The sequence below is a fragment of the Lontra canadensis genome, unplaced genomic scaffold, assembly GCF_010015895.1.
Source record: "Lontra canadensis isolate GAN:19392208 unplaced genomic scaffold, GSC_riverotter_1.0 scaffold108, whole genome shotgun sequence".
Taxonomy (NCBI): Eukaryota; Metazoa; Chordata; class Mammalia; order Carnivora; family Mustelidae; genus Lontra; species Lontra canadensis.
The window spans coordinates 3,451,879-3,464,063 of record NW_022631102.1 but is presented as its reverse complement, the minus strand read 5'-3'; the positions used below and the strand labels follow the sequence as shown (position 1 = coordinate 3,464,063).

General features: G+C 47.2%; 3 non-coding genes across 3 annotated transcripts; all 3 read left to right on the top strand.

The window, feature by feature from the left end:
- Positions 1 to 374: 374 nt before the first annotated feature.
- On the top strand, positions 375 to 446 carry LOC116856330. The gene has a single exon (XR_004380539.1). It is a non-coding gene; the product is annotated as a small nucleolar RNA SNORD113/SNORD114 family (small nucleolar RNA).
- Positions 447 to 1,356: 910 nt separating this feature from the next.
- On the top strand, positions 1,357 to 1,431 carry LOC116856321. Its single transcript, XR_004380530.1, has one exon. It is a non-coding gene; the product is annotated as a small nucleolar RNA SNORD113/SNORD114 family (small nucleolar RNA).
- Positions 1,432 to 2,341: 910 nt separating this feature from the next.
- LOC116856318 lies at positions 2,342 to 2,417 on the top strand. Its single transcript, XR_004380527.1, has one exon. It is a non-coding gene; the product is annotated as a small nucleolar RNA SNORD113/SNORD114 family (small nucleolar RNA).
- Positions 2,418 to 12,185: the final 9,768 nt, after the last annotated feature.

Genomic DNA, 12,185 nt, shown 5'->3' with positions numbered 1-12,185 from the left:
CTGATTCAGCACCTTCCGCGGTCACAGGCTCTGTGGTCGCATACGTGTGCTGGCAGCGTGGAGACCAGGGTGAGTAGCAGGCAAAGTGTTTGTCTTGGTTTGGGAGGTTTTTAAAGAGTAATCAGTGTGTTATTAAAAAGATGGCCGATTGTACAGTTAAAATAAATGTATGATCGAGGTGGTGCCTTTTATTATTACACATATGTAAAGCCAAGGTTAAGGGAAGAGATTGATGTGAGAATAATTCGCCATACAGATTAGGGACATAAAAACTCTTCTTGGGGTTTTGTGAATCATGGTGATTACACATTATTGTTCGTGCATTCACGGTCAAGAAACAAAGAGAAATGAATGACGAAAAGGAGGGACAGTACTGGATCGATGATGACCGCTGGTGGCGTATGAGTCGTGTACGATGAATACGTGTCTGGAACTCTGAGGTCCAGCAGGAGAGAAATCGAGTCCCTTCTCTTTGCTTAAAGCGATTGTCCATACAGAGGTCAGGGATACACAAAGATTTTTTTGGTCTTTTTGCATGCTCATGGTTTTTCAATCCATTATTATTATTGGATAAATGAATTGAGAGAAAGAAAGAGAAAAAGACAGAGTGAATGACAAGTCGAGTGAAGCATTGTCCAGTTATAAAAATATGTGACCAGGCAAGAAATGCTGTGGATATATATTGAAAACACTGAAGTCCAACAGCATATGACTATTGCCTCTTAGGTTAGGGAGAATATAGACAGTATAAATTATGGACAGTTTTTATGTTTTGGGTCCGTGGCAAGTTCAGAATTATTTTCTTAAGAGAAGATGAAATAAATACACTCGAAATTAACAATTGCACACATGGCTGTCCAAATTAAAGAGGAAAGGCAAGGATCAGTGGAGAGATGAGATGGCATAATTTTTTTTATCATCTGTTCTGCTCTGTACTCCACAGAATGGGCTCACGTGAGCTGATGTAAGCATCGTTCATGGTGTTGAGCTCCTGGTTCCATCTGTTTGTTAGGGGCATGGAGACCAATGTGAGTAATAATTAATGGTCTTGTATTGTTTGGGGTTAAGAGTACTGTGTGTAATGAGTTTCGAAATAAACTCAAATAAGACCAACTGTAGCCCAGTGGCAAATACAGGGTAGATCGGAAGCATTATATCAGTGGGTGTGTCTACGAAAACCTGAAGATGCTGATGAAGGAGATACATTGATAAGACAGTGATTCTGTATACAGATATTAGAGCTATCAGGGCTCTTTCTCAGTTTTGTGAGTCATAGGGTTTAAAAGTATAGTTAGTGAGTTAGCAAATTAATCAGTAAGTATCGTAGAAAGGAAGGAAGAGAAAGTGGACTAATCTTGGATCGATGATGACGGCTGGTGGCGTATGAGTCTTAAACGATGAATGCTACGTGTCTGGAACTCTGAGGTCCAACCCAAAAGAAATCTAGTCCATTCTCTCTTTTTGAAAAGATTCTAGAAAACAGATATCAGAAGTATACAAGGATTTCACTTTGGTCTATATGTTCATGTGTTTTTAAACTTGTTACAACTGGATCAGTGAAAGAACATTGAAAATGTGTTGGTAAAGGTGAATAAGGTTAAGCCTTGTCCAGTTATAAAAATATATGAGAAGGCAAGATAAGCTGTTGATATTTATTGAAAAATCTGATATTCACCAGGAAGCAAATACTCCTTGACTAAGGATGATACAGACAGTGTTACCAATAGTCAGTGCCCCTGTTCTATGCGGGTGACAAGACCTATACCGTTTACTTAAGAGAAGATAAAATGTTCTCTCAAATAAGTACCTCCATGACTGACTCAATAAAAGATGGAACTCAAGGGCCAATACAGATAATGTCTTAACCTTTCTTTATCTCTTCCTGTGCTCTGTAAGCCTTGGAAAGGACGCCCTTGAGCTGACGTAAGCATCCTTCAGGGCCGTGAATGCCATGGTTACACCTCCGCGTTAGGAACATGGAGACCAATGTGAGTAATAGTCAAGGTTGTTGTCTTGGTTTCAGTGTTTGCCTGTTTTTTTTTTTTTTTTTAAGGCATTCACTGTATTATTTTAAAAATATGAAATATAATTTTTGAAGGTGAACCATGGCCCTGGTATAGGGATGGGGTTGATTGAAGCATTGTTTTTGAGTAATCCTTCCATGCAACACTGAAATAAAGTAATGAGAGAGGGGTAGTGCCATGAGTAATAATTCTATAGACAGATGTTAGAGATATTTAAGGATCTTACTGTCATGTTTTAGGACTTCAGGTAGTTCTTTCAGTATGATTGATGAATTAATAAAATTCTCATAGACACAGATTAAGATGAGGGCCAAGTCTGGATCAATGATGACCACTGGTGGCGGTATGAGTCATGAACGATGACTACTACATGTCTGGAACTCTGAGGTCCAACACTAAAGTCAATAGAAATCGAGTCTATTCCTCTGTTGGGAAAAAAATCCTATAGATAGATGTCAGAGATACGTAAGAGTGTTTTGCTTCTAATTTTATGGCTCTTAGATTATGATTATGTTAATAGAAAAGAATCAGTGGAAGGATCACTAAAATATCTAAAGGATTAAAGATGAACAGAGGGAAGCACATTCCAGATTATGAAAAAATGTGGTGAAGAAAACAATATTATGACTATAATCTGGAATGGATAAAAAGTGGACCAAGGGCATGACCTTGGATTACATAGTCATTGATAAGTAATAATCAGTGTTTTGCTCTGAATCAATGAACGGGAAGTTCAGCATTTGCTCTACGAAGAGAAACGTAAGCAAATACCGTGATAAGTTAATAAATATTAAATGGCTGAGTAAATGAGAGGCAGAATGCAAAGCATCAATGGATAGAAGATCTCAAATTGTTTTCTTGTTGCTCTTACACTCCTCAGAATGGGCACTGCCACACCAGTTCTGGCATTCTGCCTGGCCTTGAATTCAGAGGTTGTCTTAGGAGCATGGAGACCACCAGTGTGTGTGAGTAATAGTTGAAGTTCTTGTCTTGTTTTGGGCAATTTAAGGGTGCTGAATGCATTAGTAAGAAGTAGGAAATAAGGGACCTGGGTGGCTCAGCTGGTTAAGTGTCCAACTCTTGGTTTTGGCTCAGGTCATGGTTTCTGGGTCATGGGATTGAACCTTGAGCTGGGCTCTCTGCTTACCTAGGAGTCTGCTTGAGAATCTCTCCCTCCCTCTGCCCCTCCCCCTGCTCATGCTCTCTCTCTAAAATAAATGAATACATCTTCAGTTAAAAAAAAGTAGGACATAATCAAAGAAAGCCAAACACGATCAAGTAATAAATGTGAGACTGATAACAGAACATTATGTTGAGTTGTCCGTACATGAGACACTGAGGCCAGTTTAAGAAACAGACCTGATATCTGTGGGAAATGATCTTATAGATGGATATTAGGGATGTCGAGCCTCTTATTCTGGGTTTTTCCGGATTTATGTATACTTCTTCACGAGTAAGTAGTAAATGAATGAATGAATCAATGGGTAAAATATAAATGAAAAGAATTCACAAGCTTGGACCACTGACTGTGACTGGTGATGAATGATGAATGGTATATGTCTGGACATCTGTATGGAAGGGTAAAGTCACTGTATTGTACACTTGAAACTAGTATTACACTATATGTTAACCAATGGGAATTCAATTAATCAATTAATTTTTAAAAGATTTCATTTATTTATTTGAGAGGGAGAGAGAGAGCACAAGCAGGGGGAGGGGCAGGAAGAGGCAGATGGAGAAGTAGGCTCCCGGCTGAGCAGGGAGCCTGATATGGGGCTTGATCCCACGACCCTGGGATCACAGCCTGATCCAAAGACTGACTTACTGAGTAAGTAAGTACTTACTTACTTACTTACTGAGCTACCCAGGTGCCCCTAACCAATTGGAATGTAAACAAAAACTTTAAAAATTTAAAAATTTTAAAAAGAGAATTCGTGTTCATTTTCCCTTTCTTCCTCCGCATCTACTTTTCTACTCCACAGAAGGGGACACACTTGAGCTGATTTCTGTAATCAAGACCTTTATGAGTTCAGTGCGAGTAACGGTCTCAATTCTTGTCTTGTTGGGGCTGTTTGTGTTAGGGTTGTCTCTGTGATTAAAAAGCATGGAATGTAATCAGGAAGGCCCCATAAGAGCCAGTGATGAGACTGTGTCACAAACCAAGGTTCATGAGAAATCCGATTTAGCACAGCACACACCCTTTTATAAAAGAAATTCTAACCCTTTAGCTCTGCGGGTATGGGGCCCAGAGTCCGTTGTCTGCAGCTCTCCTCGTTCTTATGGTGGGTGGTTTATTTAATGGTGCTCATTATATTATTAAAATGGATAAATTAATATATTAATTAATAAAACAGAGGCCCATTCATGAGCCAGGTAGAAGAATGTGGCGTATATCACTGTTTTCGAGAAATTTCTGTCACGGTTCCCTCACGTTCAGTAATTAAACCCCAAATCTGGTTTGTCAACATCCTCTTTACATTCTGCAGGATGGATACACCATAGCTAATTACATTGTTCTCCAGTCATGACGATCTTTGCCTTATCCTGTGGGAAGGAGCATATCGTGCTACGTAAGTATCGAGTTCTTGGTTTGGTGGTTAGTTTGTAGGTTTTCATTGTATCAGTTAAAAAAAAAAAAAGTTCCCATCTGTCACCATGCGACACTGTTACATACCCCTGCCCATATTCCCGATGATCTGCCTTTTATTCTCGTGACTTGTTCATTCCATAATTGGGGGTCTGTGTCTCCCACTCGTCACCCATTTTGCTCACCCCACCCCCGTCCTTCAGGGGACCATGTTTCTTCTCTCTGTGTATAGGTCTGACTTGGATTTTTGTTTATTCTTTTGGTTTGTTTTTTAGGTTCCACATATAAGTGAAATCATACGTTACTTGCCTTTCTCTGACTTATTTTCCTTAGCATCATATCCTCTAGGAGCTGGGACATCACTGTGCTATGCGCTTAAAACTAAATGTGACGTTGTGTGTTGGCTATACCCAAATTAAAAAAAGAATACGGGAAATGTAAACAGAAAGTGAAATAAAACATAAATGTAATTAATGTTTAAAATGTCATGCATAGACCCAATAATGGAAATATGTTACAAGCCACAGTTTATAATTAATCCGATGTGGTGCAAAAGAAAGACAAGTAAAAAACTTAGCTTTTTTCATTCATTTCAAAACTTCAAGTCTCATTTTATGTTTGTCCCATGATTATTCATTTATTTAACCCACTGATTAAACATTCCCCTCTTCGTAAAGATCTAGGCTGTCACTCATTTTAGGGCTCAGTATTCTAGTTGTTGAATAGGGTGGTGGGCTCATGGTCATTCACTGTAACACTGAAAAATGGTTCAACGTAACATCTAAAAGTTAAATGCAGAAAGGCCATGCCTGGACCAATGATGTGAGTGGAATGCATCTGAATGAAAATTATGATCAGTCATTTTTTGAACCACTGAGGTCCATTCCACAAAGAGATCTACTGTAGGACTTTGGGGCAATGATTTCAGGAAAGTTCAAGAACCTAGTTGAGAAGTGTTTATGGGTATTGATTTTATATTATTAGTGAATAAAGGAATGGGTCAATGAATATATTCAAATAGAAATAGAAATAGACCAATTTAGGGGCGCCTGGGTGGCTCAGTTGGTTAAATGTTTGCCTTTGGCTCAGGCCAAGATCCCAGGGTCCTGGGATTGAGCCCCACATTGGGCTCCCTGCTTAGTGGGGAACCTGCTTGTGTGCTCGCGCACGCTCTCTCTCTCTCTCTCTCTCTCTGGTAAATAAAATCTTAAAGAAAAGACCAACTTAAAACATACGTTGTAAAACAGGAATGTTACTAATTCAGTTCTGATATACTTTGGCCCATTAAGAAAAAAATACACAGATTAAGGTTGTTGCCACTTGGCGTAAGGAGCAGTGAGACAGAGGCGTCTAATGGTCAGTGTTCAGCTCTTAGTTTACAGCAGGTTTTAGATGTTTCTTATGAAGAAAGAAAAAATTAAAATTGAACAAATGGGTAACTAAATGAGTGTGTGCCAAGTAAGAACCAGAGCAATAAGTATATTTGATTCCTTTTTACATGTGCCTTGTCCCCCTGAATGGCCACCCATTGGCTGTTTCAGTCATTATATTAAAATGATGAAGATCCTGATGGGACCAGCGTGGCCAAGGACAGTATAGATTGGGGTAAGCATAGATTAAGTTTTTATTTTTGGTTTTATCCTTTTGCTCATGGATAACGACTATGTTATTTAAAAAGAACAAATGGCTTTGTCCAATCATAAAATGAAATCAAAGAAGACCACACATGGACCAGTGAAAAGAATTTGTCCTGACGAGGTCGTGCTTAATTCATTTTGCAGAACTGAAAAAAACAAAAACCAAAACAAACAGATCTCCGTTCAAAAAATAGATTTAGACGGCTCTCTCTGATTGAGAAGAATATAGACTTTGTTGAGAGAGAAATGGGATCTGTGATGAGTGAAACAGAATGAATGATGCAGCAAGTTAGTGAATGACTGAGTCTTGGTGAAAACAAGAGGGACAATGTTGGTGAGATGCGGAGGAGTATGCAGATGTGTTAACAAGTTGACAGTGAGTTGAGGAACTATATGGACATGTGAATCAACGCATGATGAGTTAATTAACGCCTGGGTGAGACCATGTGTAAGTAGAAATGTCAAAAGGAGAGTGAGCGAGTCCATAGGTGAGTGAGCGAAAGACCAGCAGCCCAGGGAGTCAGTGAGTGAGGGTGAGACCAGTGGATGTGAGGAGGCGTCAGCGACTCCCCGAACGAGCCCCTGGATTCTTAGAGATCTGAACAGCAGCATCAGCCAGCACTGAGGGAATGAATGAGCCCGTGAGTCAATGTGCGCATCAATGAGCGAGTGAGTAACCCAATGAGTTAATAAGCCAAAGCGCGAGTGGGCCAAGAAATTAATAAATCAGCGAGAGAAGGAAAAAGTTGAGTAATTTAACTAATGAGTGAATAAATAAGTCCAGGAATGGGGCCGATTAATGGGCCGACGCATTCGCAAGTGGACACAGGCGTGGAGCGGACCTGAGAGCAAGTGCGTGAGATGAGGGATTAGCGAGCGAGCCAGTGAGGCAGTGGATGCGGATGTCATCCGAGAACCACTTCACTGAACGAGTGAGTGAACGGGGGAGTCGAGAAAGGAGTGAGTGAGTCAGTGGTCCACGTGTTGAGGCAGTGCGGGAGTGAGCTCCCGCCGGGATCCCGTCCCCAGCTGCTCCAGAGGGAGTGAGCCACACCCCAGCCTGTCGACGCACTGGGGATGCCAGCACGTTGTGAAGGGCTCCAGCCGCGCGCCCCTGCGCCTGCATCACGGGCACTGGCGTCCATTCCATCACTAAATGGATGGGCCCTGAGCGCCAGGAACCGGGGTGCAGTCTTCTCTGGAGCCTCGGAGGCACCCGGTGAATTATTGCTGAATGAACTAATGAAGAACTAAAAATACATACGCTTTTGTGGAACCAGGACGGCCCTTCTCAGCATGGTCTGGGAACGGTCCTACGGGGAAGCGTGCTGTGTGTCTCATGGTCTTCGGCTTACCCTCCCACGCAAGTCCGGATTCTCCCCTGGGTCTGGCTTCTTGTGTTCACTGCCAGGCAGTGAGACAGGATACTGGCAGTTCTGACTGGCCTGGACCCTGGCCCATCCTGGGGCAACATTGGCTTGCCATGGGGGAATGGAAGTCCTGGGTCTTCCCGAAAGCTGCCCTTGCCTCTGCCAAGACTAGAGGTCGAAAATAACCTGGTCTTGTTTTTAGGCCTCCAGCAAGTGGGCCCAGCTCCTTGCCTGTGCAAGCAACCCGAGTTCCTCTGGTTGTCGTTGTAGGACTTCGGGTTAGACGTGAAGGGCCTCTAGACCAGTCTCAGCACCGCCTGCTCGATGAGGGTAGCCATGGTCATAATTAACCTTGTCTAGCAGGAGATTATTAGAAGGTCCACACTTGGGTACCTGAGTGGGAATAGAAGCCCCAGAACTCACCTAATGCAGCTGTAAGCGATGGTTTCAACTGTACTTATTGGAAAGCTCCCAGATGATACCCAACTAATACCCAGATTCCCCTGTCCCAGAAGAGTGACGAGTGCAACAAAGTTCTGGAAGAACGCCTGTTGGGATGGGACCCGCCAGCCCAGACCAGGCATGTTTAAGGCAGCAGAACATGCCATCTTGCCTGGGATGGATGACGAGAAAAGTAAGCTGGAACACCTTTGCTCTATGTGGGGTATTTGCCCAAGACCCACCCTCCATTTCCCCCGCCCCCCATACCCTCTCATATGCTCCCTCCCTCCTGCAATTATAGGCTGTAATTTTATACCTACTTTACAGCTGACACTGATCACCCCTCTTCCTCTCTTGTCTTGCCGGCTCCTGACCCTGGATTCCATCTCTCACTCCTGGTTTTGCATCCTTTGGTCTTGGTGACGGAACTTGGTCATTTGGCTTGGAATATGGCTTCCTCCTTCCTGATGATTGGATCTCCGCTCAGATCACTGGCCTTTCCACCTCAGAGTGAATCAGGTAGTCGCCCCCCGCCTTCTTAATTGTGGACATTTGGGACCCTAACTTTGATTCTTCTGGACAGTGAGCACTCTGGGACCCCTGAATGCTGAGGGGGGCAGCAGGATGAACGCTGGTGGCTTTCAGCTAGAATAGAAGGTGTTGCTGGCATGTGTGTGTGGACATTGGAGACAGGACTTGGGTTCTCACGTTCCCCAGGATTGCTGGTCCGCTGGGCTGTCTGGATCTCACGGTGGTCAACAACTTCCAGTAGATTCTTACCTCTGCTTCCCCTGGTTGCTCAGCTTTCTAAGCTGTATAGTCTCTCTAGGTTTTTCTAGAATGCACGAGAAAGAGTCCCATGCTCCCTAGAGCCCTCTTGGGAGTCCCAGAAGCCCCACGGGGGAGCCCAAGCTCCTCCGCTTCCCGCTCAGGTTCTTTGTGACTTGGCTTCTCGCCCTGGCTCCCAGCACACACATCTGGCCCCATGTGTCGCTCTGCAGACCCTCCCTGAGTCTGTGCATCTGTGATTACGTGCTTTTGCACATGCTCCCACTCTGATTCTGTCCTCCCAGGGCACAATGTCTGGGTGGCTTGACCTGCTTCCCTCTGGAGTATTGGCTCACCCCACCGATGACACTGTTGCACAGCCGTGAACTTGACCTCCATTCAGAAACCACTCTTATACTTGGTGTAGGTGTCTGCCTTCCCAGCCTGGTGCTGGGTGCTGGGTCTTGGGTGTTTCGGATCCCCCTCTGTCTGGGACAGAACCTAGTGGGTTCATTTGGCAGAAGCTGGTTGAATGAGACAATGAATGGATGCCCACAAGAACAACTGGGAGGTCATTCTGGAGGCAGATTCTGTCCTGGCAGCGAACCGGGGTCCTTGGCGCTGGGGAATAGCACCTCTGCATTACCGGGGCCCATCCCTGTCTCCAGCCAACTCCACTTTTTGCCTTCTGCCTTCGTCTCATTAAGAGATCTGTAACCTTAATCCTTGAAATTGCCTGGGACAGAGCATGTTTTCACTCAAGGAGGTGAATGTGGAGATTTTATTCCTTCTTAAATAAATCTCACTCCCCCAGGAAGTTCGGACAGGATGTGGGCAGTGGGACCAGGGCTCAGAACCAAACATTTTGCAGAAGGGCTCATTTCAACATTTGAAACCCCGTGGCCACTGGCCAGAGCCGAGTCTGGTTTGTGGGGGTTGCTTGGTTCTCCTTGCGAGGAAGGGAAGCGAAGATTGAAAACAAGCCTTCAGCTGTCACTGAGTAGGCTGGTGGTCTGCAAGACAGAATTCCGCGGTTCCATCCTACTTCTGGGATGAAACTGGCGTGAGCTCGTTAAGCCCCGTCAGCCCTTCCTCCAGGTTTCTGGCGGATGGCTCAAATCCGCCCAGGGCCGGAGTGGGGTCTGAGCTGGTCCTGAAATGGATGGGACAAGTATGTGACACTAGCTGGGATGGGATGCTCAGGGGCGGGCCCCGCTTAGGGCTCCCCCTTCCCCTGGGGGGTGGGCCCAGGTGGGGCTGAGGACCAGAGCCTGAGGAAACAGAGTAAGAACTTTGTATCATGCCCAGAGTTTCCCCGTTCCTTAGGAGACAAGTGACCTCCGCTCCTCACTGTGGAGAGGCCTGGACGGGGCAGCGATGACTCCTCACTAGGGCTTCTCCCGGGGCGCTCTTGCCTCCCAGGGCAGTGGCTGAGGCTGGCGCCCCAGGGTCACAGGTGGGGGTGGAGGGATGGACAGACACGTAGATAGGCCTGGAGGACGGCTCTCAGGGTTTGAGCCCTTGCGACTGCCTGTCCCACTGTCCCTACTGAGCTGTGGGATCCCAGGCCCGGGACTGGCCTCTAGGACAGGGCCATTCGACCCCTCATTCTCTTCTGACGTTTTTTCTTTTTCCACCAGGAAAGAGCAGTCTGTGTCTTCGAAGTCACCAGCGCTGTCCAGGTTCCGTGCTCCTGAGCTGTGAGAGAGAAGTAAGTTTCCATCGTTTACCTAGAGAAATCTGGCCATGTGCCGTGCCCCGTGGAACTCACACGTGAGCTGGGCCTCCCAGCGGGTGCCCCCCGCCCCCTGTTGTGCCCCCTGAGCCTGAGGGTGCTGTCTGTCCCCCTTCTGTCAGCACCACTTCTGCTGGCCTCTATGCTCGCCGGGGCTCCGTGGCCGCTGGGGACCTTCACGAAGGGTGACATTTCCCTTTTCCCTTCACGTGAGACTGCGGTTGGAGCCAACGGCTGCCCAAAGCACGGTGGCCGGCGTCTCCACCATCACTGTTTGCCTGTCATGTCAGGCGGTGGGGTGGGGGAAACCGACGGCTCTGCCCGGTACTCTGGTCCCATCCCCCACCCTCTCACCGTCCTCCAGGCCCTTGAGCCTTACTGGTCACTTTGGGGCTGGTTTGCTCTATTTTCTTTTCCCTCGGATCGACATGTTAGACATCCCGCTCACTTGGCAGGGGCTGGGGGCGGGCCCTGTCCCGGGCAGGTGTTCCTGGGGTCAGCAGGAACCAGGGGCCCCTGCCGGCTGGGGCTGCTGGTGAAGGTCCGGAGGGAACAAGAGCAGGCCTGGGTACATGTGTCCCTCCCGTGACCTCTGTCCTCAGCTGTCCCCTCCCCTCTGCTGCCCCTGGGCACCACTGGGATTCTGGCCTCATTTACTCATGGCCCCTTCATGGGGTTCTCTGGGGAACCCCCAGGCCAGAGTTCAGACTTTTTTAAAGGGGCATTTGTCCAACCTCCTGTGTCCCTGGGGTCCCCCTGCTGCTTCCCTGCAACTCTGGGCCCTGCCCCTTGTGTTCTTGCCCATCTGGCCTACACATACCCTTTGTGCTGATCCTCCTCCTGCCCCCCGCCCCTCCCTCAAAATCCCGCTGCTCCATAGGTCACCTGTCCAAATGCTTAGCACCCTGGTTAGCCGCGGGCCCACATTCCTTGGTTTGGCTGTTTGTGGGCACTCATCGGCCTGGGGAAGGCCACACGTGAAGGGTGGGGGAGGTCACCAACAGAGGAAGCGCTCCCTTCCAGCCACAGAAGAGGGCGGGGGCGGCCTGGGACCCTCTGGTTTGAGCCCTTTGCTTTGTGGGTCTCCTGGCTGCTTCTCCCAGGGCTCTTCCTCCTCAGCCACCCATTCCCAGGGCCTGCGCTGTGTTGAAGGCTCAGGTTTCTCCTAGGAGGAGGGAGAGTGGTAGGGGGGCTGGGAGGGGCTGGCGCTGGTGGAAGACGGGGACTCACGCAGCAGTGATGGCCGTTCTCTGGGGTGCAGCAGGGCACAAAGGAAAGGGGTTTGGTAAGCTAGGAAGCCCTGGGCAGGTATTGGAGAAAGAGGGAGGGAGGAGCTCTTGAGGGTGTAGCTCCCAGGGGGTCCCCACCCCGAGCTGGCTCCTGTGGGTAGGTGCTGTTAGGCTTGGACCTCACTCATGCCCCGGGTGCTGCAGAGGGTATGTCACCGGCCCCCCCATTGCAGAGAAGGAAACTGAGGCTAAGATGAGTGCAGTGAGCCCGGTTGTGTCCCACATGCCCCAGCAGCCCCCCTATTAGTTGCCTCCCCAGAATGCACAGGGCAGAGGGGTGGAGTAGAGGGGTGCCCTGAACACAGAGCCCAGGTGTCATTGGTCCCCTCAAGGA